Here is a 23,258-nt window from a genome sequence, read left to right as displayed (position 1 = left end):
ATTGGTCAATGTCATTTCATCTGTACTCATGGAATTTAATTTAAAAGCTTTCTGTTTAGTGAGCTGAAAGGTATTACTCTTGTCTACACAAGATTTATCGGTAAGATAGAGACAGAAGCTGCAGACATTGCAGTTTGGTGCCTTGGTGTCTGGTATAGACCTAAAGGTATACCTGACATATTTCGTATTATGTGGTTTTACAAATTACTAGGTTTTCGCTAAATTCAAACACTGCAATGTTTAAACTCAAGGAGCCAGACTAATGCTTTAATGGGTGCGGGAGTCCCTTATATCTCACAAAGAAAATATGTTTTATAGAAGGAACATAAAAATGACCAGGTGAACTGATACATTTTATAGTGCGCCAACGTTTTTAGCTGAAAGCTTTCTAGGTGAGCCTGGCCCTTCTCGTAGTTTACATTCTTCTGTTTCGAACAATGTATCTCTCCTTGCAAAATGTTTATTGCTTTCTAGGAATTTTACGAGGCTACTTTTATCTTTAGATATTTTTTTGGTGTAGCCACTTCTATTTTTCCTGTCTTGCCTCACTTGATTTTATTTTTTGGATAAGGCAATCTAAAGTGTGAGCCTGTGACAGCTAATTCCTCCAGCCGATGAAGTAATGTCATAGTGTGAAAGTTTAATTTTAGCCTGGGAAGGGAACCCATCCCTATCATAATATTACCAGAATGTACAATGTAATTGTACTCTCTTGTTAATGTGACTTTGACTTTGCCATATAAGTGTAGTTTGTTTTGTAATGTAATACCCTGTGCTGCTTTGTAGTACTTACTAATGTACAGTCGTGAGAAAAAGACAGTACACCCTATTTATATTCTATGGAATTATACCCCTATATGCCACTCTGGCATTTAGGGGGTTAAAAGGCATATTACGGGGCAGTGGCATATATGGAGGTATAAGGCATTTCAGGAGGCAGAGTGGCGTATAGAGGGTTAAAAGGCATATCATAGAGCACTCTGCCTACAGAAATCCCATATGCCCCCCATTTAACACCCCCCCAAAAAAAAAAACTTGCCGGTGCGTCTGACTTACCGGGGAATTCTCTCTGACAGCCGGAGAAGGTCTGCGCGATGAACGCAGACAACCCCCGCTGCTAACCGCACCTCTTCCGGCTGCAGCGGAAGTTGCCTACGCGAATTGCGTAGACTTCTTATAATCGGGCAAATACGGTAATAACAATCATCTGTTCCTTAACACATAATATATGACACCATCTCATGATTTATTCCACAAAAGTATAGCCAAAATGCAGAAGCCATGTGTGAAAAACTAAGTATGCCCTTACTGCTTCCAGAAGAATTAAGATATTCAGTAGAAGACAGGTGTTGCTAATCAAATTTCCTTTGATTAATTGATCATCAGCAAGTGTGACCACCTCTATAAAAGCCAAGGTTTTAGCAGTTTGCCAGTCTGAAGCATTCAAGCATTCAGGTGTGTGTTCACAGAATGCCAAGGAGGAAACACATCAGCAATGATCTTAGAGAAGCAATTTTTGCTGTCCAGCAATCTGGGAGGGGTTATAAGGCTATTTCCAAACAATTTAAAGTTCATCATTCTACAGTGAGAAAGATTATTCAAAAGTGGAAAACATTCAGGACAGTTGCCAATCTTCCTAGGAGTGGACGCCCCAGCAAATTCACCCCAAGGTCAGTCCGTGAAATGCTCAGAGAAATTGTTAAATGTTAAAGTTTATGAAAGTACAATTAGAAAAGACTGAATAAGTATGGTTTGTTTGGAAGGGTTGTCAGGAGAAAGCCTCTTCTCTCTAAAAAGAACATGGCAGCACAGCTTAGGTTTGCAAAGTTGCATCTAAACAAACCACAAGACTTCTGAAACGATGTACTTTGGACGGGTCCAAAGTGGAGCTGTTTGGCCATAATGCACAGCGCCATGTTTGGCAAAAACCAAACACAGCATATAACCACAAACACCTCATGCGAACTGTCAAGTATGATAGTGGAGGGGTGATGATTTGGCCTTGTTTTGCAGCCATAGGGCCTGGGAACCTCGCAGTCATTGAGTTGACTATGAACTCCTCTGTATACCAAAGTATTCTAGAGTTAAATGTGAGGCCCTCTGTCCGACAGCTCGATTGAAATGCTGTGGTGGGACCTTAAGTGAGCTGTGCATAAACAAATGCCCGCAAACCTCAATGAACTGAAGCAACGTTGTAAAGAAGAGTGGGCCAAACTTTCTCCACAATGATGTGAGATACTGATAAAATCATACAGAAAACCATTTCAAGTTATTGCTGCTAAAGGTGGTTCTACAAGCTTTACTTTGTTTTTCACACATGGCTTCAAAATTTTGACTTGTATGTTGCATGGTGTAATATGTCAATATGACAGCTGAGGTTCTATTTACCTATTTTTTGCACCTGCTAAGAACAGATGATTGTTATCGTGTCCTGATATGTAAACCCATAGAATTCAAAGAGGGCATACTTTCTTTCTCTAATGATATATTTTGTGATATTGTATTTTTTATTTTAATAAAATTCTTAAGTAATAAAAGGGGTCCTGTTTAAAGGGACAGTTAAATGTTCCTGATAGCTTTATGAATGAATAATGCATACTAAACTGAGTTTTTGTCTATATGTTCTTTTACAAAGGTTAACAAATAAATAAAATCACTTACCTAAGCAATAAGCTGCAGCTCCCTGGATTCTCTGTCCAATCAATGTCAGGAAAGTGCTCCTTATTAAAATCAATAGAAGTGCTTTTCTTGCAGGGGGGCTATTTTTTAAGGTTACAGATGACGACATGTAAGTTTAAGTACACTCACAAGCCTTCTGGCACTCAGAAATTAGTGAATCTGTGATACGTTTTGTGAGAGTGAACATGTGATGGCATGCCACTGGAGTCGAGTCTGGTCACGTTAACCTTCTGGACTGACCATGCAACTTCTTAGCAAATAGACCTAAATTAGTAAAGCTTTAAAGGTATTATTAGTATCTAAGCCAGTATCGTAAAAACTCCAGACAGATTGTGAGCAGGAGCAAGCTGATTACAAGATTACAAAATAAATGGTAAAGAGTTATTAAAACTGTGTTGAGAGGTTATGCTACAGGGGTGTCCACTGCCTCACAGGTGGCACTTATGTCTAATCGATACCCTGTACACACATATAAAAAAATAAATCATGTAGGTCCGGACTGTAGGAATACATACAGTAATATGCACACAAACACTAACAGCATACACTCACGCACACATATACTAAACACAATATGTTGACACATTACCATCATACAATAACACACAGCACCATACACGCATGCTCACACATTTGCCTTAAGACCATACATTTATATGTACTTATTTCACTGACTCACCTCCGCACCTCACAGCTCTCAACACAGCACTCACTCTCTATGTATGCTGTTGCAACTAATTAGGGTTAGTAATTTGGACTTCCAAGGCTACAATGAGGTATTGCCAAAACACACCCTGGGTTAGGCAATTTTAACCCCTTAAGGACAATGGGCGGTCCCTAAACCCATTGAAAACAATGCATTTTGAACCCGTACATGTACGGGCTTTGTCATTAAGGGGTTAAAAATGTTACTGAGGCATATGGAAGACAGAATGTTCAAGTATTAGGCATTACGGTCCCTTTAAAGTAATATAACTGGGTAGTTATAGCAAGGATTTTGTCATTTAACAATGTCTTGCTTTGACAGGAATTTCTCCCGCCTTTGCGTGTATTGGACTGCGTGAGATCTTCCAGATGTTTTCAGTTTTAATTATTCATATCATTTAAACCACATTCCTTCAAGCTAAAAGGTTTACATTATCACTGTGAGGCACGGGGATTATATAAAACTCGCATTAGAGCGCATACCTGGGAGGCCAGTTGTTTAAAGTTATTTTCACACCTCCACTTCTTTCACCGCTGCCTTGATCAGCGTATCCCAGAGACAGCTGCTGCTAAACCTACACATGCTACGGAAAAGGCATCAAGCGGTAGGCACCGCGCAGCAGAGCAGCTGGTTCCTGGTCCCATTTGTACAACAGACATAAATCACCAGCTATTTATGTTTACGTTCTACTCAGTGTCAAAGGTTAGAGCAGAGACAGTTAATACAGACTGCTGTTTGGCATCATTGAGTATGTTTAATTGTTAACTCGATTCGTTTTTTTTCTGTCATGACATTATGTCCTTTAAAGTGCAAGATTTAAGATATACCAACCAAAATGGGCTAATGACTTCTCCAAAAGCTAATTTAAGTCAGGAGTCAGCTAACCTGGAGTCCAATCACTGACACAAGATTGGAGATACTGATCAGATCTACCCAGCCTAATCAAGAAAACTTACCAAGTTTGTGTTTGGTAAGACACATTGTCTACACATGGAGCATCATACAAAGATGACTGCAAGAGCACAGCGCAGAATTCTCAATGATGTTTTGAAGAATCCTAGATTCAGCTAAAGACTCTGGAAAATGCTTTTGTTGACAAGTCTACCGTAGACAATGCAATACAATGATCAGGAACATTGCTCATGGGTGGGTGCCATGGAGGAAGCCACTGCTGTCCAAAAATAAACATAGCTGCATGTCTGAAGTTCACATTATTGCTCCTGGATGTTCCACAGCATTGCTGGCATAATATTATGTAGACAGATTAAACCAAGGATGTTTGGAATGAGCACACAGTGCGACGTGTGGAGAAAAAAAGGCACACTCCAGCATCAACATCAAAACTTCATCCCAACCGTCGAAAGGTGTAAGGCCATCCGTCTACCAATTGAAGCTTAACAGAAGTTGGGTGAATGTTTACACTGTGTATAGTTGGTTATGTGTTTGTTTTTTAGTTGCGACTTGGATAAAATCTAGGTAATTCCAAAGGGTTCATGTACTTTTTCCTGCAATATATATCAGACATGGCTTACCATGTTCTGCAACTGTTCTTGAAAACAAATGTGCCAAAAACAAATTGAAAATTTTGTCCAAATATGTCTAATTTACTATTTTGGGGCATACATCAGTAAATAATGTTGGGCTGTGTGTTTCTTTTCCACTTTGGTTAAAATTTGTACCTCTACATCTTGTGCATACCTTACCTCATAACTAATGATAAAAATATAGATTCGCTTGATTAATGTGTAAGCTATTCATAAGATTTGATTGCAGCCACCGCCTGGATATATGTGGCTGCTCACTGTGAGAGAACAAGAGTGAAGTATACACAATTTGTAGCGTTTTCCCAAACAATAATGGTTAGAAATTGGCAAATATTAATTTCAGCAACCATTGAACATAAGCCCACTAGCACACACAAAAAGAAGACGTATTCCCTCAACAAAGCTAAAAGCACTAATAGACAAATGCTATCCACAGACTAAAAAAAATAATAATATAGTTTGAGAAATACAAAAAATGCTATGTATTCCTGCTTTTAGGTCTGTTCCAGTTATTTATTGGCCACTGGCCTTAAAGTGCCAGGGTCGACGCAACAGTACAAAAATGGGACAAAAAAAACCCTGGAAATGCAAAATGATTTGTTTCTCGGGACTCAAGACCAAGAAGCCAAGAAGATACTGTATTCACGAGGCCTGATAAAAGGTATGGAAGGAATTATAAATGTAAAAACCTGACATAAAAAAAGGAGATTTGTTCAGACCAACTGTGATAAGAATGAGGGAGTAAGCCTGAGCATATATGAGTGGGGCTGACAGTTTTAAGCCATAGTAATTCCATCCATTTTTAAAAACCTAATTAAACATAACATTTCAAGATATAACCCACTTTAAATGGAATAGTATATGTATAACAAATGTCAAAATGTTTTATTCCGTTTAGCCCTATATATTGGTATTAATTAGTATGTAAACATGTATAGTATATACTTCAAGACATCAGAAGCTTGTATTTTTTGCTACTTATCTATAATAAAACGTGAGAAAATAAATGCGGGAGGATTTTTATTAATTTGCCAAAAACCATAGAATTTAAACTTGTCACTAACAAGTAAGACTGAAAATATTATTTGAAAAGCCCACATATGTTGTAACGCATACATAAACATGGCCACACAAGGACAATATAAGGAGAAGGAAATGTAGACTTTTTCGAAATAATGTCTAATTTGTACTCTACAAATTTCTACACCACAATTACTGATATGTATTTTAATTACTAAAGAATTATACAAAATACAATTGTTAGAACATTGTGTAACATAATTTATACTGTAATATTGAAAAGAAAACATGATGAAAACATACTCGATACAAAAAGAACGAAAAAGCAGTAAAAACGTAACTTCAATTACATTTAGAAAAGCAATATATAGAATAACACTTTTCATAATGCAGCTGTATTATGGAAGATAAATTAAAATGTATGAATTTCATATATTTTTATAAGTTTGCATAATACTGTCAAATGTAAATAATGTAATCTAAAACTGTGGGCATCATAATTTTGCTTTGGGTTTATAGAATGGTGCAGAAAACCATATAGTAAAACCCCCCAAATCTAGCGCACTCATAGACTAGACCCCAGCAGTCCCATTGAAAAACATTTAAAACAACATATTTCTACAACTGGATTATTGCAAGTTTTTTTTTAAATAACCAGTAACAAAACCAGCACATAGTGAGGATTTTGAAAGCAGAAAACCAGAAAGATTAAAATACATATATTCTTGGAATATAGCCAACATTAGTCTTCAAAGAGATTGGAGATGATTAGCCTTTTCTCTCCCACGTCCCACTCTAAAGAGAACTCAAAATGCAAGTTGACATAATGACCCCAGTAGATCTAAATGTGAGAGCCGCTATGTTTTTCCTGGAAAACCTAAGAGGCCAGGGATGTTATTAGTCAAAACAAGCAGTTTATGTACTGATGTAATTGACATTGTGCATGATGTGATGCATTTCAAACTCATATTAATAATTTTTGGGTTTGACCATTCCATTAAAAAGATTGATGCAGAAAAAAATGTTTGAAAATGAAACCAGCATATTTGAAACCGTACATTTTGTCAATGGTGACTGCTTGTTAGTGAGTTTATCTATTAAAATAATAGTAAATTATCAAAATATAATATTTTCCAGAGTGTAGGACCAACAGTTGTTAGATGATCATGATATTAAGTCATGTTTTAAAGAACCTAGAATTAAACAAATGAGAATGGAAACACTCACTTTATTTTCTCAATGGCTAATATTTCTTACATTCCCTCCATCTTTTCTGATTACCACGTTATCCTTACAGCAATTCTCTACCAGTCTACTACCTCTTCTTTCCTCCATCTTAATATATTCCTGCCTACCTCTCTCTGTACAACTCCATTAATACATCAGCTCTACAACTACAACCTTCTCCAACACTATTCACGTTCCAGAACTGCGGAAACAGCTCCCTGCATCATAAATCTCTGTACCCATCTATCATGTGCTCACCCTACCTTCAACTCACGCACTATCATGTCTCCATCCTCTTGTACCATTAGTAAGTTCTGTTCAGTTACTGAAAATGAGATTTCTACTATGCCTGCATCTTAAAAACATTGCTCGCATTTGCCCCTTTCTAACACAAGATGCGCTAAAGTTCTTGTGATCTCTAGTTTTGACTACTTCGTCTCAATCATAGCTGGTCTTATTGTCCCTCAATCAATATCTATACTGGCTGCCTGTATGCTTCATGATTCAATTTTAATTCCTGACATTCACCTACAAATCTCTTCATAGCGGTTTCCTTACCTACATCTCTTGATTTTATTTACCAAGAACCCACTACTTAGTCCCTTCATTCATCTGATGATCTTTATGTTTCCCACCATACCTTTGGCCTATAGATGTCTCTGATAATGTCACAGTCAGCAAGGTTTGGAGACACTGATGCTAGGTAGGACCACAAGGAGCAGGCTATAACAAGGTCAAGGATGAGCTGAGGTTGGGGTGCCAGAAATCAGGGAACAATAAAGGACAAGCCGGGGTCAGTAATCTGGCGGTCAGAATAAACAAGGTCAAGCCGAGATCAAACACACGAGACTGTAATCAGAACGCACACTATGAAGCATAGGCAGGACCATCACAGGGCAAAGTCTGATGTCTTCAGAGTGTTTAGAAAGGATAGGTAAAGAATAGGCACCATTTAGGAGTTTTGGTGCCAAAATATTTGAAAAGTCTGACATCACTTCCTGTTCAGGGATTACGGTGGGCATCTTGTGTGTAGCAGGACCATAATCTTTAAGTATAGGAACCAGGATTCCCATGACTTGCCACCAGAAAGCGCATGGAGGTGGATGGAGGTCTTCCTCTTCTCCGTGGTGGCTGGAGCGGCTGCTGGCTAACAAATGGGCTTCTCCCTCTCCTCCGTGGCGGCTGCTGTAGCTGTTGACCGGAGGAAGGGGATCTTCCTCTCCTCCGTGGTAGCTGCTGCCACTGCAAATAGGTTTGTCCCTTACATATTCTGTCAAAACGAGTGAAAAAGATTATCCCTTGATCCATCCTGAATACTATTAGGTATGTGTGTAGCCAATAAAGTAGTAATGGAAGTTAACGCAACGATCTATATTTTGTGATAGTTTGAGTAAGCCAGTATTATCCAAAATTTTCAAGGATTAAATGACTGCATGGATGTTATTCAATTAATGATGTTATATAATCGAACGTATATAATTGAACACTCCATTAGGGACATGGGAAAACCCTGCATGGGTTACCAGTTTAACAAGACTGATCTATTTATACTGAAAATGAGGATAATACAAATTCACAATTAAAAACTTTGGAGACACCAAGTCCACAATTACATTCCAAAAAACAAAAAGGGTGACATTGGACCACCCAATGGGAACAAATACAGCTTTACAGAACACACTACACGTCTCCTTGAATAGAATAACCACTATTTATGCTGCCTAATCGGATATTTCTTTAAGAAATACATTTGCTTAAACATAAGTTGAATTTTCCTGTATTTCCTTTTTACTAATGGACAGTTGGACAAAACTATATACTAAATGTCTATATGAAATGGTTTTTAATATGTGTTGCGTATAAATACAGGAAGGGCGATATAGTAAAGCTCTGCAATTAGTTTTGCATTTTGAATAAATAACATTTTAAGGTGACAAGATTGCCTCTAGTCATAAGTAAGCATTTTATCAGAAAACAAAAACGCTATTGTCCACTAAAAGGCATGCATTTGTTTTATTACTGTTAATTTATAAACCTTCTGGTTAATTTAGAAAGTATATTACATATTTAGTCAAGCATCAATGACTTTTATCTGACTTCTTGACATAATGATTTGCTTGGACATGCATCTAACTTTCAGTGTGTAATATTTCGAATTAAATCCCAACACTGTACGCATTGTTACCTTTGCCACACAAAAACAAACAGATCACATAACATACTAAAGAAACACAGTTTACATAAAAGATGCATTTCTACAAATGTGCCAGCCTTTTGCCCTTCTGGTGCACCCACTTTTGTGAACTCCCATCAGCCTCATAATCAGCCTGTCTGACTGTGATAGGAGTTGTAATCCATCTGCCCACTTATTTGTAAAACAGAAAATATGTGTAAAAGTTTTACATGGTTTTTTTTTTTTTTACTATATTTTTTGTTGGTGCCGATTTACCAGGTATGGGGAGTGTTTTTTGAACAAAACTGCATTTATTTGCGCCATAGTGTTTGGAGGGAATAACACAGCCTGGAGGATATTGTGTTACACTGTAAAAATCACAAAGTATTTAACAAGTACAAGAATATATCAGAGGGGAACACTCATCATTTTTTTATCATTAGTATAAAACAAAAAATATTCCAAAATATTGTTTTTAAAACATTTTTAGTTTTTGCATACTATAATGCTTTCCGGTAGCTACATATCTGCCATTTGTATAAGTTCTAGTTGTGTTGTCTTAGAACAGTGTACTAGGCAAATGCCTTGACTCCATCTGTAGTAAAGATGGCTCATTGTCAATCATCCAGAAAGACAATAAGACTACTAGAAGTCTTTTGGTAGGCTTCATTAGTATTACTATAAAGAATTAGCTCAGTGTCATGTCTGAGCAGGAAAAGGCACCCAAAATAGCAAGACAACAATGGCATTCAGGACCGCCGATAAAAGAATTTTATTGGAGCAAAAAAATTAAAATAATAATAATAATAAAGTCAGGTTCCTGTCAATGCTAATCTAGCAGGACCAAACTGAGCATGACTAAGCGGCCCTGGCACTTAATGACCAGAGGCTGCTGAATGATGTATCCGCAGCTGCCAACTGGATATGCACGACTGCATGCGATGTTTCAATGCAGCAGCTCGCAGCCCCACGTATCCAGCTGGCAGCTGCACACTGTATATTGGGCCTGTAACCTACGTTACTCTATGCAGCATCATATTTTATGTTCAAAGAGAAAAAGAAAATTCCTAATGATCACATCTGAGGTCTTTCCTGGAAAGGCAAGTTTTGACTTCCGTGCATGAATGCTTTCTAATAATTTTAGCTTTTAGAATTAAGTCAATTTATTTACATCAAGTGTATTTTCTTCTATGCCCCATGGGGTATAATAGATGTTTTATTGCCTGGCTACATTTATGTGCTAAATACTTTACAGAGTTTGTCTGTATATGACTGAAGTTGTCTTTTTACATAAATCTTGTATTTCATTCTTGCGCTTTTTACTAGCTCTTATGTGTGTTGTGCATTTTCTGGGTTTTGATTTGATGAGTGTGGGAATCGTGATGGGTTAAGCTTGTGCTAATGAACATTCCAGCTTCACTACTGGGGCATTAACTAATTAAGGATACAGGAGTGATCCAAAACAATGGTCCTTTGTCCATGCCTAATATTGATGGGCATGAAGGATTACATTTCATTTTCTCATTTGTGCTGATAAGTTAAGTTGATTGACTTAATACATAACTTTGCTACATGATGATTATAATAGGCTACAAAGATTAATTTATATGTGTAATCAAGGCTGATTGATCGTAGTCTTCTAAAGTTGCAATGCATAATATGAATTATGTGGTGAATAAATGTATGTGCCCATATTCTTAAACCTATCACCATCTAATAAGGGGCACCCAATGTAAAGCTTCACAGTTGGGGCAATGATAGAAACCCTTTCCTCTCCCCGACATTGATCATTGTTGGATTTAATTTACTTTAATTTACTTTCACAATATTCTTAATGGAAAGTAATAATGATTTGTTTTCATTCTATATACATTTCATATACAATACACATAGCCTTCTCATAACCAATACTCGCTAAAAAGTCTGGATCTGGATCTGTTCACTAAATATTGAGTGAATGCAAGTTGGTCGCATGCTCACTACTGCCACTTTGCATTTTCATTAAACGTCCACTAGCATTTACACTAGCATCAAACTATACTTGACTCATATACACTGCTCAAAATAATAAAGGGAACACTTAAACAACACAATGTAACTTGAAGTCAATCACACTTCTGTGAAATCAGACTGTCCACTCAGGAAGCAACACTGATGGACAATCAATTTCACATGCTGTTGTGCAAATGGAACAGACAACAGGTGGAAATTATAGGCAATTAGCAAGACACCCCCAGTAAAGGAGTGGTTCTGCAGGTGGTGACCACAGACCACTTCTCAGTTCCTATGTGTCACGGAGCTGGCTAGTCCGACCGACTACCTCCGCTGTCTTGTGCTCCCTTAGCCTGGGACAACACACTTTCCCCGGTTTCCCAGTCACTAGCCGAGACTCGGTGTAGGGTAAAACCAAACGAAGACTGATTTATTTTGGACACACAGGACTGGATATATTCAGCAAACCACACATTAACATAAAACAAGATATTGGGACACAAACAGGGGCAGTAACAATACAATAGGGGGGGAGACTGTTTTATACAACATTAAACTAAAACAATGGTGGTCACTCCCTGGTGGCAGATCCTGGCTGTCTGCCGGAGATAATCCCCTCAGCCAGTGATGAGATGATACTGCTGGGGTTAGCCACAGAAGTCTTTACAAACCCAGGGCCCATAGTCAATAGGGAGGAGGCTGGCAGTCAGGCTTCTCCAGTGGTCCCAGTGATGGAGGCTTCCGTCACACTATGCTTCCTGGCTGATGTTTTGGTCACATTTGAATGCTGGCGGTGTTTTCACTCTAGTGGTAGCATGAGACGGAGTCTACAACCCACACAAGTGGCTCAGGTAGTGCAGCTCATCCAGGATGGCACATCAATGCGAGCTGTGGCAAGAAGGTTTGCTGTGTCTGTCAGCGGAGACAGGTCAGTACATCAGGAGACGTGGAGGAGGCCGTAGGAGGGCAACAACCCAGCAGCAGGACCGCTACTTCCGCCTTTGTGCAGGGAGGAGCAGGAGGAGCACTGCCAGAGCCCTGCAAAATGACCTCCAGCAGGCCACAAATGTGCATGTGTCCACTCAAACGGTCATAAACAGACTCCATGAGGGTGGTATGAGGGCCCGACGTCCACAGGTGCGGGTTGTGCTTACAGCCCAACACCGTGCAAGACGTTTGGCATTTGTCAGAGAACACCAGGATTGGCATATTCGCCACTGGCGCCCTGTGCTCTTCACAGATGAAAGCAGGTTCACACTGAGCACATGTGACAGACGTGACAGAGTCTGGAGACGCCGTGGAGAATGTTCTGCTGCCTGCAACATCCTCCAGCATGACCGGTTTGGCGGTGGGTCAGTAATGGTGTGGGGTGGCATTTCTTTGGGGGGCTGCACAGCCCTCCATGTGCTTGCCAGAGGTAGCCTGACAGTCCATAGCACCTGCCATGAGGTGCTATGGACTGGCCCGCCTGTTCCCCAGACCTGGATCCGATTGAGCACATCTGGGACTAATCCCTGCATTGCCAATTTGTCATCAAGTTGAAATGTAAGTTTTAAATAAATAGCTCAAAAAGAGAAAAAATTGTAGGTCTCTTAGGACAACCTATTAAGCAGGCAGCAAGATCTCCCCTTTGTATCTCACCCAATGTGCGAGGCAGGTGTCAAAATTTGTCTGGGGGAGGTATGGAGCCTACCTATGCCCCCTCACGCCCTACCGCTATAGCATGAAAGGGAGGTTCATTTTAATCTAAAAAATAAGGGTAGACATAGTGCTCAATGGCATGAAAGGGGGGTTACAATTAATCTAAAAAATAAGGGTAGACATGGTGCCCAATAGCAAGTTGTGTTGCTAGTTGTAGCATGCAAATGAATGTGACTTAAGTTGAGTCACATGAGTCAAGGTAACTCAACTGACAATGCAACATTTTACTAATTCGATGTAATACTGACATTCCAACTTCATAACCTTTAACTTATAAACAGTGAGGAAAAATACTTCTGTGGTGGTCTCATAACCTCACTAGTGACTGATGCAGTAGAGCAATATATATACTCCTCTAGCTTTGCAACAACCAGGGCTACGATAGAAAGTAAAGCACTATCAATATCCACCATGGTTAGACATATGCTAATAACATTTAATGACATGTTTATAGAATCTAACCATAGAACAAACTCTGATGTGTAACAAGATATGAAGCACTCCCATTCCGAGTGCCATTATACCCTTTCAGCTTGATGAGTATCATCGTTTCAAGAGTCAGTGAAGTATCATAATTGCTTTGAGTATCATTCATACACTAAGTCATCTCTGTTATACCAACTATCATAATCAGATAATTAAAATGTGCTTCCTTTATGCAAGCACATAGAACCTGCATTTGGGATGTCTTTCATAGATAGGCACTATATATATATATATATATATATATATATATATATATATATTGTTCTTAGAATAATGCCACAATAATGTTCAAAATTGAAATAACCGTCAAAATGGCCATGAAGCTCAACCAAGTGACAAAAGATATGTCAAAAATAAATTGAATACAGTGTTCATTAGCACCTAACTGATTAAAATGAGATCTTTCTTACTTACACAGTTAAATATATTTCTAGACATTAAGTTTTATTGATATGACACACTATATTGATACAAATTGTATCACTTTCATATCATTAGGATAATTAATTAAACTGTAAAATTGCTGCAACCTGTATTAGAGGGTTTCCTCAGAGTGACATCATTTTGAGGTAAGCGGGGTGCAGGTGAGTCAGACTGCAATTTTAAACTTTTGCATTACACTTTATAGATCACCAGCAAATTTCGTAGCTCTATTACAACATGAGAGATAATACCATTAAAATTGACACTATGTAATTCACCCCGTGCTTTCCCACAACTCACCATGTTTTCACAAGCGTCTTGCAACTCACCACCTTGTCATCTTAGAACAAATAATTGAATGTCTTTATCAGAACTGCAATTAATGATTAATTCATGTTCTCTTTTATTACGCACTGTCCTGTGAATATACCAAATATGCACATTTGTGCTAAGAACTTTGTATAGAAGTCCCATAAAGCTAGATTGTAAACTCACGGGCAGCATTGCAGAATATGTTGACATTTAAAAAAATAAAGCATAACAATTATAATAGTATGCAGAATTAAAAATAACATGTTTAGACATACTGGTACAGAAGAAGAAGAGGGTCCTGTTCTTGCAAGCTTACAATCTAATATGAGGTTAAGGGAGAATGAAACAGAAGGTGAGGGAATGTAACTACAATGCACAGTTTACGTTAACCCAATGGCACAAGCAGCACCCTTCTAGAAATTAGATGACAACAGAATCTGCTTAGTTATATATTTTATGCAGACTATTGTATGTTTGTCCATCGATTGCTATACCCAGTTTTATTAGATAATGCACACTCCAAGTTAAAGGAAATAAAGGTCAACCTAGAACGCCTGCTGAAAGTCACAAATAGTTAGAGACACCCAAGGGTTAGTATAAAAAACCCCCCAGAAAATAAAATAGATTAATCTCTTTATAATAAACAGGCGTTATAAAGAGCCAACTGGACCATTCACGGGAGAGAAATCTTCTAAGGTTTGTTGCTCCCTCAAGGAATGACAAGACAAATGAACTGAAATCCCCCGTTCTCCAACAGATCAGAATGCACTTACACGTTTTCCATGTCATTAAATTGATTTTTATTTTTATCATTTTAAAGCCTAGCCTCCAGCTTTTCCATTCTAACACAACTCAAAATTGTGCTAAAAATGACATTAGCCATAAAACAAAATAACAGCACTGACTGAGAAACCCATAATGCAGAAATAATAAAAAGTAAAATGGAAATTTAGCACAGTATCCCTTTCCAATATCAGCTCCGTATCTTACATGTGCTAATGATCTGTAGAGATGTATTTGGAGCCACTAACTTATTTTTGAACTTTTCAGTTCACTTGGCAATGCTGTGCAAAGCATATCTATATATAATATCCCCTATTCTATTTAAAAATGTGTCCATCTGCTGAAGGAATACATGCCACGGACATCTCAAATGTTTGGCAGAATTAGTGGTAATTATTTATTACAGATTTGTTTGGTACCAAAAATAAAAGAACACAGGTGGCTTTTCTATGAAGAAGGGTCATGGATCAAATTTAGCATTTATTGAAATTATTTATTTTTTAATTGAAAGGAACAGAAAAAGAATTTAGAAACATAGTATCAAGGCTTCATCAGCAAATACATCAACTAGTTTAAACGCTTTAGAATGTAACACACTGCCTCTGTGTTATGAGTATAATACTACACCTAGTATGCAATAGAAAATATAAATACGATAAGTAGCAATCATCTTATTTTGTTATAATAGAATATACAATAGTAAATGTTTTTTTTTCGTTTTTTACTCAAATATTATGATTTTAATACAATAAATTTAACATTATAAAACTCAAACCCAAGAGAGGGGTGGCAAGTGGGTTGGGGGCATTTATTATTATTATTTATTGATTTATATAGCGCCATCAAATTCCGTAGCGCTGTACAATGGGTAGACAGGACATAACAAGTAGTATGTAACATAACAAATTGACTAAGAGAGACAACAGGTGAGCAAGGCCCTGCTCAAACAAGCTATTTATCAACATGTTAGAATCTGGATAGACATATAACATTTGTTTAGTAGGATGGAATGCATTAAGCTTTTTGCTATTATTGAAATAAAACAATATATTTTATATATTTACAAATTGAAATTCAGGCATAACATAGACTGCGTTATATTTAGAAATATCTGCAGAGATCTAGAATACTTTGGAGAAGAAATAAACCTAGCTAAGGACATTTTACCAAAAAGTCTGAAATATATTTATCAAGCAGATTTTGCATGATAATGATTGAGGCAGACAAATGAAATCTCTAGGAACCAAAATAACTTGGGTTAGGCTGGACGATCCAACTGTCTCTTATTTGATTTCCAATTCTTACATTTTTTTTACAATTGCTTTTATTTAAATTGGTGAACAATTAAATTGTTATACTCGATGACTATTCTTTAACATTGATCCAGGTTGTCATTATTACATTAGCTCCTCAAAATACAAGGACATGCCAAAATATATTTTCCATTCTTACTAAAACATTTGACTTGGTGTGGTCATAATTCTACATTTGAATATATTGGCTCTCTAAGGTACATTGAGTATTATTCGTTTTTTTTTTTAGTATTTTTGATGTTGCATAAGAACAAAAAAAAAAATCAAGGTAAATTTGTGTTTTACGTGTAGAGGATTGTGACTAATTACTTCCAAAGTGCCTAGAAAGAAAAATATTAACACTAATTCACGCTTCTGTTTGCAGTAGGCTGTTAAAATACACACGCACTTGCAGCTGTGTTTCACATTCCTTGCATTGCTGGATTAAATAAATATATCTAAAGTCTTCCTTGACACTTTTTAGATCATTACAAACATGATAGCCCAAAGTCACTATAATAACAAACGAGAAAACATAAGGAAATTTTTATTTTCTGACCACCTGCACACCAGTTATATATACAGACACACGTACTTATCCCACCCCACGCATACATTCTCTTTCTTAGATATGTAACGTGTAGTAGAATTACACTGTAAATATATGTACACTGTATGGACAAAAGTATTCGGACATCTGACTATTACACCCACAGGACTTCTATGACATCAAGATTGTAAGCTTGCGATTGTAAGCTTGCTAATGTATTGGTTTGTTTTAGGCTGTCAATTCTCGTCTTGTCATACCCCTAGAATATATGTATTGTATTAAGCGCTGCGTAAACTGTTGGCGCTATATAAATATAAGATGATAATAATAATAATATGAAGTTGGTCCCCCTCTTTGCAGCAATATCAGCTGCATTGTCCAAAATGTCTTGGGATGTCTCTTTCAGCATATCAAGACAATTTGGACAATGATATGCTTCCAACTTATTATTATTTGTTTTATTTGGCACCATCATATACTGTAGCGCTGTACAATGGGTAGACAGGACGTAACAAGTAGTATATAACATAACAATTTGATTTACAGAAACAGCAAGTCAAGAGGGCCCTGGTCAAACAAGGTTGCAATCCAACTGTGTGTGAATAGTTTTGTGGAAGGTCCTTTTTTTCCCCCAACATGCCTGTGCCCCAGTGCACAAAGCAAGGTCCATATAGTCATGATTGGGTGTTTGTGGTGGGGAAGAACATAACTGGCCACACAGAGCCCTGACCTCAACCCCATCGAACACCTTTGGGATGAACTGGAATGGAGGTGGCGAGCCAGGCCTTCTTATCCAACATCAGCGCCTAACCACAGAAATGCTCTACTAGATGAATGGGCAAAAATTCCTACAGAAACACTCCAAAATCTTGTGGGAAACCTTCCCAGAAGAGTGGAAGCTGTTATAGCTAGAAGGGGGTATCAATTACCATATTTGCTCGATTATAAGACAACCCCCCAAATCTGAATATTAATTTAGGAAAAAAAGAAAAAGCCTTAATATAAGACGACCCTAAAGGAAAAAAGTTTTACCAGTAAATGTTAATTCATGTAAACAGGTCCCCTGCAGCTGCGGGGGATCTGGATCTTAGTCGTCTCATAGCCAGACCCCGATTATAAGATGAGAGGTATTTTTCAGAGTATTTGCTCTGAAAAAATCCTTGTCTTATAATCGAGCAAATACGGAAATCTGTGATCATATCAATGTTTTTGTTGTCCTAGTGTGATCTACCACTCTAACCCTCCATACACCTCTACAAAGGCAGCGAGAACCAGAATAAATTGAACATAAAATATAGTGCTGTATAGTGTAAAAATGAATGTAGATTAGCTTTTACAAACACCTGGTTTTAGCGTGTCTATCTTGTTTTCTCTGCAGACCCAGAGGCTACCGTTGTTGGCAGTTGAGCTCACCTCTCACCACACTCAGCTGATTGTTTTTGGCAATGCTAATGAAGTCTGCTCCACCATTAACTTTCATTAAGGAGAATGCCCAGCTTAGTGATTAAGATTGATCAATTCTAGTGTTTACCACTGCCATTGTGAACTGTTTTAAAAAAAAAGTAAAATAAAAGATCACAATATTTTTGAAAACCTCTTTTTAATCTGACACTAGTAATTATGTATACATAATGTGATTTTCTAATACACATTTAATACTTTTAATCTGTAAAATCATTACACCACAGTAGACTTTATTGACTAATGATGGTGTTACAGTGAATACAAAGATAAACATAAAATAAAATTAAAGAATGTAATACTTGTGATAACAGGTTTACTTAAAACAATGCATTAAAGTGAAATGCATTTAATTGTATTTTTGATTCAACCTTCATATATCCTCTGTAGGGGTCCCATAAAACTATGGGGCCTTAAACTACTGCTTTCAGGATAGCACCAGCTCTGGATTTTCATGCCCCAAGCTTCATAACTTGTTTTATAAGAAATGCGGAATTCAGGCCAAGAGTAAGGGATTAAACATGTGCCTCGAGTGCCCATAGGATAAACATAATCATCTGTGTGGCAGAAATTTCTTAAAAATTCCTTAAGAATCTATACGTATAATGGTTATAATATATATTTATTTGGTGGTGGGTGTTAATAGGATTACACACAATGACCTACATTTAAGAAGTAAGGCTTTGCCACAGGGCAACCATACTGAAAGTCATCATTATTTTGTTAAAGTTCAGCACAGTGCAGATGCTGTGTACACGTGCATGGTTTTCCACGAAGCAAGAAAAACCATCCCTCATTCCACATAGCAAGATTTTAGACAGACAAGTGGGACAACGGCTATTTGTGGCATGCAGTATATGTTTTGTACCAGGGGCAAACTGGGGATTAAAATTTGTCATGGCACTGTATGGCCAATGGCTGATAAAATACCTTATGTGAGACTACCTACTGGATACAAAAAGCCACATGCTACTCTCGGACAGTTTGGAGATGTGGAGCTGTGTGTATCCAGCCAATGGCCGCACCCGAAAGGACTACTACTGCACTAGCAGCAATAAAGGTACATAGGAGGCAACACTGGGTACTACCCAATCTTTTGTGCTAGATACAAGCACATCATCTATCTCAAAGTTGTCAACATTTGAAAAAACATTCCAGGGACACTTTGCAGCAGAGCTTGAAAACTTACCTGCCCCAAAGCTCCACTCACTATGCCCAACCCACATAATTAGCATAATTTGGCTCCACCTAGTTATTATGGCACAGATTGTTCCCACCAACACTGCCATACATTCTTGATATGCAGTAAATACATTTGCAGGGCAGCATCTATATCAGGCAGGTGAATTGTTTTACCCTGACATAGGTTATTTTGAGGAAAGTAAATCCCATTACTATGTATTGAACCAGACACTGATGGTTGTACTGCATAACTCCCATCCTTATATATTAAGCCAGACAATGACATTGGTACAGCATAACAAATTAAATAGCATACCAGTCATTGCGGGTGATACAGCATAACTCACATCATTAAATAGTATGCCAGTCATTAGGGATGGTACAGCATAACATTATAACTCCCATCAATATATTCTGAGCCTGACAGTGGTACACTACAACTCCCATCATCACACAGATTGTGGTATAGTATAACTCCTATCATTATATAGCAAGGCAGACACAGAGGGTGGTAAAGCACAACTTCCACCACTATATACTGAGAAAGGCACTGATGGTGGTACACCATAAAACCCCAGACATTGATGGTGTTGCAGCATAACTTCCATCTTCCATCATCATTATTTTTGTTGCTTCTTCACTCTCACTTACTCGATTTCTCACACTCTCTCACTCTCACTGAGACTGTCACTCACTCATGCTCCCTCACACTCTTACTCACACTCTCTATCACTCATGCTCTTCTACACTCTTATTCAATCTCTCAACATCCCCCTACCTTCTCTCTTGACCTATTTTGTGTCCCTGTCTCCTTTCCTGCAGCTCCACTTCTCCTCTTGCCTTTTCTTCTTCTGTCCTCTTTTCCCTGGTACCAGCTCCACTGACCAATGCCTCTGCCTCTTTGATTAGACATTAGTCAGGACAAAGAAGACTTGCATGCCCATTTAAGCTACAGCTTCAGTGGGTTGCAGAGACTCAGTAAAGCTTGTTGCCGCTGTCCATCTCATCAGTGGCAGTGACCCCCTGAAAGCTTTACTGAGTCTATGCAGCTCAATGAAGAGAAGTGAGGTACACATGGCGAGACAACATTTTGCCAGCACAGTGCCTCAAAAATCTGCACAGTCTCTGCAAAATCAGCTATAGCATTAATACTTTATAAAGACAGTTATTTCCCAACCATCTGATCAGCTTCTGTTTCCATTATGTCTCTGGTTATAAAGCATAGAATAGAACAGAGTGATTAAACTTCCAGGGTAGCTTTTACAGTCCCATTGCACCTGGTTTTAAGGAAATTTTTCTTATCTATATTGTAATCTTGATTATTCATATCCCTGCATATTATTGAAAACAATGGGAGACGAGGTGAAGCTAGCACTGCTTTAGTCGTTTGAGATGTCAGCCCTCTAGCTGCCAGAGGCATAATTACAGAGACTTAAAATTAAAATTTCTTTAAACCCACCAATGCAGATATCATATACCAGCTATAACACTATGACCGTTGACAGGTGAAGTAAATAACACTGATAATCTTGTTTTCATGGCATCTGTCAGTGGGTGGGATATATTAGGCAGCAAGTGAACATTTTGTCCTTAAAGTTTTTTGTCAGAAGCAGGGTCATGGGCAACCAAGGCTCATTGATGCACATGAGGGGCAAAGGTTAAAATCCAGCAGACGAGCTACTGTAGCTCAGATTGCTGAAAAAGTTAATGCTGGTTTGCCATGTAGGGGGCTGCGTAGCAGCAGACCGGTCAGGGTGTCCATGCTGACCCCTGTCCGCCGCCAAAAGCACCTACAATGGGCACGTCAGTAGAAGAACTGGGCCACAGAGCAATGTAAGAAGAGGGCCTGGTCTGATGAATCATGTTTTTGACATCATGTGGATGGGTGGGTGCGTCGCTTACCTGGAGAACACATGGCACCAGGATGCATCCATGAGAGGCCCCACCTCGCAACTTATAGGACTTAAAGGATCTGCTTCTAACGTCTTGCCCTTACAAAAAATTACTGCAGTTTTTCTGAAGTAATACTGCTATTTTTTGGACATGAAAAAACTGCAATGCTGCACTTTTACTGCAGTATTACTGCACATTTACTGCAGTTTTACTGCATTTGTACGTCACTGTACTGCAGTTGTACTGCAGTTATTTTTGTACGGAAGTACAAATGCAATAAAGCTACAGCACATTGAAGTAAAACTGTAGGTTTGCAATATAAAAAAAAAAGTGCGGTAAATGTGCAGTAATATTGCAGTACAGTGAAGTACAAATGCAGTAAAACTGCAGTAAATGTGCAGTAATACTGCAGTAAAAGTGCAGCATTGCAGTTTTTTCATGTCCAAAAAACTGCAGTATTACTTCAGAAAAACTGCAGTAATTTTTCGTAAGGGTGGTACCAGATACTACAGCACACCTTCAGAAGTCTAGTGGAGTCCATGCCTCAATGGGTCAGGGCTGTTTTGGCGGATAGTGGTTATAATGTTGTGGCTGATCGTTGTATATAGATACATACATACATACATTAAATACCAATCACAATCAACATTTGAATGAATAGCTATCTTTCCCTAATGAAGCATTAGTTAAAAAGGAGAGGCTTATACTTGGTGGTCCGTACCTCTGTCAGAACAAACCTGTATGTTCTGCTCAGCATCAAGGAGAGACTGTTGCCTTCACAGCTGTCAACATAACTACCGTATTTGCTCGATTATAAGACAAGATTTTTTTCAGAGAAAATGTCTTATATTCAAGGTCGTCTTCTAATCAGACCTCAAATAGAGGTCTGACTACAAGACTAAGTTTCAGATCCCCCGCAGCACTGCAGGCGACCTGAATTCTCCTCTCTGGCAGCTGGTGGAGGTCTGTGCGATGCATGCAGACAACCTTCACTGCTGCCGGCACTTTCTCTGGGGGTTCTATGACGGAGCGCTGGCATCACATGACCTTTCGGTGCTCCACCATAGAAGCTCCAGCGGAAGTGCCGGCAGCAGCGGAGGTTGTCTGTGCGCACCCCGCAGCTGGTGAATGTTTGAGGGATGCGCACAGAGAACCTCTGCTGCTGCCAGCACTTCCACCAGGGCTTCTATGACAGCGCACCGGTGTGACATGACCTTCTGGTGCTCAGTAATAGAAGCCTCGATGGAAGTACCGGCCAGCAGCAGAGGAGGTTGTTTGCGCACGTCGCATAGACCTCCACCGGCTGCCCCCCACTAGACACCAGGGAGTCTGAAGCACAAGGGAATGCACTGGTAAGTCGGGGCATGTGGGGCATAAGTAAGAATGGCATGGTGGTATAATAGTTTTCTGGAGGCAGGGGTTAAAAGACATGTGTGGCATATAGGGGTGTATAAGGCATATCTGGGGCAGACTGGCAAATAGGGGGTTAAAAGCCATATCAGGGAGATAGAGTGGCATATAGGGGGTATAAGGCATATCTAGGGGGCAGATATGCATAACTGGGGGCAGATCATAGTTTTTATTAGATATGAAAAAATAGTTTACATGTGAATTAATATTTACTAGTAAAACTTTTTTCCTATAAGGTAGTCTTATATTCAGGCTTTTTCTTTTTTTCCCTAAATTAATATTCAAATTTTGGGGGGGTCCTCTAATACCAGAAACGTTATACCAGAAACGTTTGCAAAATGTGGCATATCTAATCAATTTCCTATACTTAAGTTCTCTCATTTCTCCTCATTTACCCCTTACAAGGGCAGATGGTTTCTCCATG

The sequence above is a fragment of the Spea bombifrons genome, chromosome 1 (genome assembly GCF_027358695.1).
Source record: "Spea bombifrons isolate aSpeBom1 chromosome 1, aSpeBom1.2.pri, whole genome shotgun sequence".
In the NCBI taxonomy this organism is placed as follows: Eukaryota; Metazoa; Chordata; class Amphibia; order Anura; family Pelobatidae; genus Spea; species Spea bombifrons.
The sequence above is the reverse complement of the archived record's forward strand: the minus strand, read 5'-3'. Positions refer to the sequence as shown.